Source organism: Chiloscyllium plagiosum, unplaced genomic scaffold (assembly GCF_037043375.1).
Source record: "Chiloscyllium plagiosum isolate Xiang-an unplaced genomic scaffold, Cpla_swu_hap1 HiC_scaffold_40, whole genome shotgun sequence".
NCBI lineage: Eukaryota > Metazoa > Chordata > Chondrichthyes > Orectolobiformes > Hemiscylliidae > Chiloscyllium > Chiloscyllium plagiosum.
Window position 1 is genome coordinate 35,721,075 of NW_028270178.1, and position 6,581 is coordinate 35,727,655.

Below are 6,581 nucleotides of genomic sequence, written 5' to 3' on the forward strand. Positions count from 1 at the left end.
CTTTGGGTTTACTGATCATCTAAATGTGACCTCCAATAAACCTTGCCTTGATACCATGATTCGACTAACACGAAAAATGTCATCCAAGCAGATGAAGCTGAAAATATTGGACTGTCGTGTATGGGGTCAGTTTCCTGGTGGCCATCCTCAGCCTGCACAGGTTCCAGTCATGAACAACTTCCCACAAAATGAACACAGATCAGCATACATTCCCACTCACCTCCGCTTTCCAATCATCTGGGGTGCAAGGAAGATGTGACAACATTTCTAAAGGGCAGATTGACAATAATTGACCAGTGATATCACGAACTGCATTGATGTTTCTACAGTAACTCACATTATAACTTTTAGAATTGATATATCGATATAAATCTGTCCCTGTGGTCTAAATCACTGATTGGACAGACACAGTGTGTAACAATCAGCGCAATGATGCTCCACATCATGAGGCAAAGAGCATCATGAAAGTCAGAGGTGACAGATGATTCATATCCTTTTTGAAAAGCGTTGCTGATGGACTATGAATCAACTGACGACCCTGACATAGTTTCCAACTCACCAACTCCCAAAATGCTGAACATCAGTTCATATGGAGGTCACAACAGCCGAACAGACTTTGACTCAGTCTGGTTAGACGTTCTTTATCATGCTTGGAACTTCGTAGCAATACAACAATATCAAATATCCTCAATCACACATAAGTCAGCAAAACCAACTTGCCCTTCATTAACGAAAAATCCTGTTGTACCAGCCAACCTCCACCGTTCTAAGCCCTCTGGACCAGGTACTAGAACAGAGATTGCACAAAATTGATGGAGTATGTTTTCTTTGTTTAATCATTCACTGGTCAGGCAGCATATATTGCTCAGAGAGCAGTTTAAATCTTATTGCTTTTAGGCGAGAGTCACAGGTCGGCCAGATCAGCTAATAGTTGGCAACTTCCTTTCCTAAATGACCTTAGGAAATGGGATTCTTTGACCAGCAAGATGTATTTATCGAGAGTCTCTTAATTACAGATACATGTTGAATTTAAATTCCACCTTCTCCAATGGGGGTGTGGGGGTGTGGGGTCGGGGGAGGTGTGGGCGGGGATAGGATGTTTTGAACTCGGGCCCCAGAATATTATCTTGGTCTCTGCCTTAATAATCTAATGATAATGTGACTAGGCCATCATCCCGCAGCTCATGTGTATTACCATGACCTCACAGTAAATCAGTCTAAAACTATATACAGGTTTTTCCTTACTGAAATGTTAGTGCCAACAAAACAACCATAATAATATTAATATTAATAAGACTAACAATAACGTGTCCAAAATGATGACCAAAGACGAAGCACCAATCCCAAATGAATGCACATGGGAGCACCTTCCCATAGACCATTATTGTTTGGGGAACATCAAAGGATAATAACAACCAAAGGCAAGGTGGGAAACATCCAGTTGGACAAAGCTGTTTGTTGTCTGTGGTCGAGCTTTTAAACACAACACTCCAGATTTGAGCATTTGTCCGATTCGAATCTGCAGCACAGTACTGTGCATCTTTTTTTCACCATTGGCACAGTTCACACGTCTTTTTGACAATCAAATAATTCAACAACATACATCACACTTGCAACTCTGTGCTCAACATGTTTCTGTTGACTCTCACTTATCACTCCACAACGACCTGCTCAATCCACTCCTTGCCCATGTTGTATCTGGGCTCCCAGTTGGAGCAAGCTGCCTGAGTCAGATCCACCAAAAAAAATCTTAACACCATGACCTGGGAAAAGCCTGATGTCATTGAGAGGTGGATTCGTACAAAACCTATCTGACCCATCGCAGGCTTTTACCTACCACAGAGACAGAAAGTGATAGTTCTAAACGTTTTGTGGGACAAGCCAGAGCCGGTGATCAGTCAAAAAATAATCCATTCATCGTCACTGCAAAACCATTCTGCCTAGAATTGATAAACAGACAATGCTATACAATACTGAGCAGACTCCTAATTGTCAAACTGCTCTCTTTTAACTCAGTAAGTAAGGGCACTGTCGCCCAGCATTGGAATTTGCCTTGCTAAATGAAAATAATATTATTAATAGTCGTCAAGTTAAAATAAGTATGATTTAATTCAGATAATTATGCAACATAGCGTTTTAAAATACTTACCAGGAATACCAACACTGGCAAGGACAGTGTCATACAGTTTTTCCACCGTTTGTCTTTGAAGATGCATTTTTCCTGTTTACGAAACAGCCTCTACCTTCCTGCTGCTTTCAACCTGTCCGAGTTGGAGAATTCTCTGTTAATTGGAGGTAACTTTTCTCGACAGCCTTATGTTATATGATGTGACAGCTCCAGTGGGAAACTTTGAAGACACCTTTAATTTGTTTATGAACAAACCGATTACGACTCTCGCTTTATTTTAATGATGTGATCTCATTGAGATTTATGTCTGAAGTTGAATACCCCAAAGACTGGATAAATCTGATGCCGTCACGTCTGAATGTCATTTCCAACCTGTCTTCAAGCAGCAACATGATTTCACTCATTATCAGTCCCACCAATATCGAGCGATTTGTTGACACTGTTTTCAGTGATGATCTTCAATTTGCTGACGCTATTCAGACTTCCAATACCTCATGTTATAGAGCTCCATGTGAGCTGTTTTACTGCACACTGTTGCTCTTATTAATACAGTTTTGTGACGAAGTGTTTTAATGGCTGTGTAAAGCTCTACAAGTGTGTGTGTGTGTGTGTGTCAGTATCTTGTGCATGCACCTGTAAGTGACTGACAGCGTGTGAGTGTATGATTGAGTGTGATTGTGTCTGTTGTTATAATCTTATCTGTTGTTTCTAACTTTTTCTTCTGTTACTATCTTCGAATGTTAAGGTTGTTGATTCATTCCGGAACTCAACCTGGCTGGAGAATCGACCCTGTGTGCGTGTAGGATTTGCTGCCCTGTGCAGCAGAATGTCAAAGATTCGAAGGAATTTAATAAAAACATCACATTTCAGTAACACACAGACCAGTATGACATATGTATTGCTAAAATAAAGTCTGATATTAGCTGAATAGCAGGCTTTTACTTGTTTAATTCTATTCCTTCATAAATGAACTGAACTGATGAATTACCACTTTCATTATTTTGTAAAGTTGCATTGCTATTTTAACTGATTTCTAAATCTGTTTCTCTGACGCCCTTTGCAGATCTACTGAATTCACATCCTTACTTTCTGAGGAGTACAGGCAGTCTCCCGGTTAAGAATTTGTACTATTTTTCTGTACATTGGCAAGGTGATTAGTGTACAAATTGGAAAACAATACCGGACAATATGTATTGTTTTAGAGACAGGTTTCCACTTATTCCACTGATTCCACTTATTCAATGCAACAATAGCGACTGTTTCAAGCTAAATCTAAACATGAAAAGAAATACTTAGAAACCTTTGTTATGAAACTACTGGCCACGCCCAGTCAAGCTGCTTCTCTTGTTTTCACGGTTAAAAGAAACCAAGACCTTACAAACTGATTGATTTATTGACTCTCCAAGTAGACAGCTCTTCACCTCTGTCTTAAACCCACTCTTAGAAATAAAAGTGTGACAAAATGAACTCTCAAACCTACAGCATCACCACAATACACAGGGAATGCATTCTAAGATTTTGACCCAATGGTGCTAAAGCAACTCTGATATTATTCCAAGTCAGGATGGTGAATGGCTTGGAGGAGAACTTGCAAGGGGTGGCATGTTCATGTATCTGCTATCTTTGTGCTTCCAAATGGTTGTGTTCTTGAGTACAGTGGTGCATTCTAAAAAATCTTTGTTGAATTTCTGCAATGCATCTTGTAGATAGCACACGTCTTGCTACTGAGCCTCGTGGGTGGAGGGAGTGGATGCATGTGGATGTGTTGTTAGGCAAAAGAGTGCTGCTTTGATCTGGATAGTGTCTAGCCTTTGAGTGTTGTTGGATCTTCACTCATCCAGGCACATGGGAGTATTCCATCACACTCCTGATTTGTGCTTTGTAGATGGTGGAAAGGCTTATTATTGTTGGGTGCTGGGAATATGTATTCGGGAGTTGGGTTTCTCAGTGCAGGACTTCTAATCTCTGACCTGATCTTATTTCTCCAGAACTCAAACACTTCTAATTTTCAGGCTTGGATTTCACCACCCCAACTGTGAGACTCAAGATTGAAGGCTGGATCCGATTACCCTGAGAAGTCAAACTGTGACAAATTTAGGTATGTCCAATGATGCCACCATTCTTGGAAGGGATCCGATACCTGGTGGTTAACAACTTCACCTACAGACTGGAGCAATTCCTTTGGAGCTTCAGATCTCGCGTTTTAATAATGCCACCATTTCCATCCTGCTTCTAATTCCACCTTGTCAAATATCTAAATGAAAGGGAAGGAGATATAATCAAAGGGTGCATGCGATGATACTCTGCACAAGATATCTGATGTGTGTTTTGGCTATGTTCAAAGTCAAGCCATGGATGGGGAAAGGCGATTAGTTCAGGACATGTTGTGGTGCATGGATCGAGGAGTAGAACTGAGAAAATCAATTAATCACAAATACATATCTCGAGGTGACTTCTGGGTTCTGGTGGGGAGACTTCATCCTGTGAAACTGTTTACGAAAGAGACATGCAAATTATGAAGTTATTCAAATTCGCAGCTCCTCCCCGAGTCGTTATCCCAATCCTTGTTCTGATTCTATGAAAAGGTGGTTCGCTTGGAACCACGTTGGATCAGGTTGAACTTTTCCAATCTCTTATCAACTCCCCAACTGACCTACTGAGTGCACCTCCTCCTTTTTGAGTCGGATGGTAATTTGATCAGTAATTTTGCAGGGTCTTGTCCGTTCTCCATCTTGCAGCTAATTTAGAGACGATTGTCATTCTGAGAAGAGAAAATGCTCCCTCGCTCCTTGCACAACTCGCAATCTATTGGCGAACTAATAGTCATAACAATATCTGACCTTATGGCAACTAGCACTGATGTCAAACGCTATGGGATATTATTACTTTCTGGAATCTCTCCTGAATATCATCCTTGTGTACAGTATCATCACTGTCCTGTTGTATGGAGTATGAGACTGTTCATTCTGTTTCACCGCCACTTTCTCTCGTGATTGACTTGCGGCTATTTTTTGCCAGAAACTGAAAAAAATGCACCGAGAGAACTGCAACTTCAGTACCAGCAACAACCTGCACTCAGATTTGTTTTAAAGAACTTTATATGAACCTAATTTGATCATTAATAATATTCCAGGGGAATGATATATGAAACCAAACTATGATACTGATTCTGCATGTGTTGGACTTAACAGGTTTGGAAAGATTTTCAGATTTTGGTTCCATTTGCTTTAATCCTGCAGCTCAACGCTCTGAGAGGCAGATACATTTTAGTGGCCAGTGGAGTCCATAATGGACTGAAGGGTCAGAGCAAGGGAGAGTGTCCCACTGGGCCCGAGATTGAGAACAGGAAGCAATCTGTGAATTTACTCTTCGCCATATCTGGAAACTTCTTACTTCTGTGGCTGGTGCATGTCATAAAATTCATATATTACAATATAAGAAGAGCAGATGACATCGAGCCGAAGTATGTAATTCATCAAGTCAGATGGCTGCTGCTACGTTTAATCTGCTGCACAAACGTATTTTTTTATTGTTTGATTCAGTCGAAGTTCAGATAGCAGTTCATTCGGTCGATGAAATATCCATTCACATTAATCATTCAGATCAGTAATGAATACAATCACTGATAGTAGCTGAGAACCGGGTCCCAGTTTCACCTGTCCATGAATAGAAACAGCAATCCGTTGACTCCCAAAGGAGGAGAGAAAAGGACAGGGCAGGATGGAGAAAGTGATTCTCCTGTAAAAGAGAACATAAAGGAAGTTTACAGGCAGGTCAGTGCGCTCTCTCCATGTCAAAAGAGACAACAGTCACAGTTACTCATCCACTGCAAGTTTTTCTGAACCTCAACTCTTCAACTTTGCTAAGATTGGAATTCAATTCGAGCTTACCAAAGCTAAACTTGCGTCAACACTGACATTGTCTGTTCTTTATTGGAACTCACAAATATTACTTACTTTTTGAAGTGTCTGATCTCTTGTAATTCCATTCATTCCAAATTCTTTGACAATATTTCAATTCCCTCATTGGTCTTCATTCTGGCAGGCAATCCCTGTAATCCTTCATTTCCCATGGCCAATCCAGATCACCTGCATACCCATGGACACTATAGGTAATTTAGCATGGCCAATCCAGCTAACCTGCACATCCAGGGACACTGTGGGCAATTTAACATAGCGAATCCACCTCACCTGGACCTGTTGGACTGTGGGAGGAAAACAAATTACCCAGCAGAAATCCATGTAGATACGGGGAGAATATTCCACATTTCGTTTTGACTGTTTTGTGCGTCTGTAAGTATGTGCGTGTGTGTGTGAGTGTATTTGGTGTGTTCCTTATTTTATTTGTCAGTATGTTCCTATATCTTGCTGTATTCCTGTGTTTAGGTCTGTTTGTACGACTGAGGGTGTGGTTGTAAATCTGTGTCCCTTTGGTTGTGAATATGTTTCTCTCT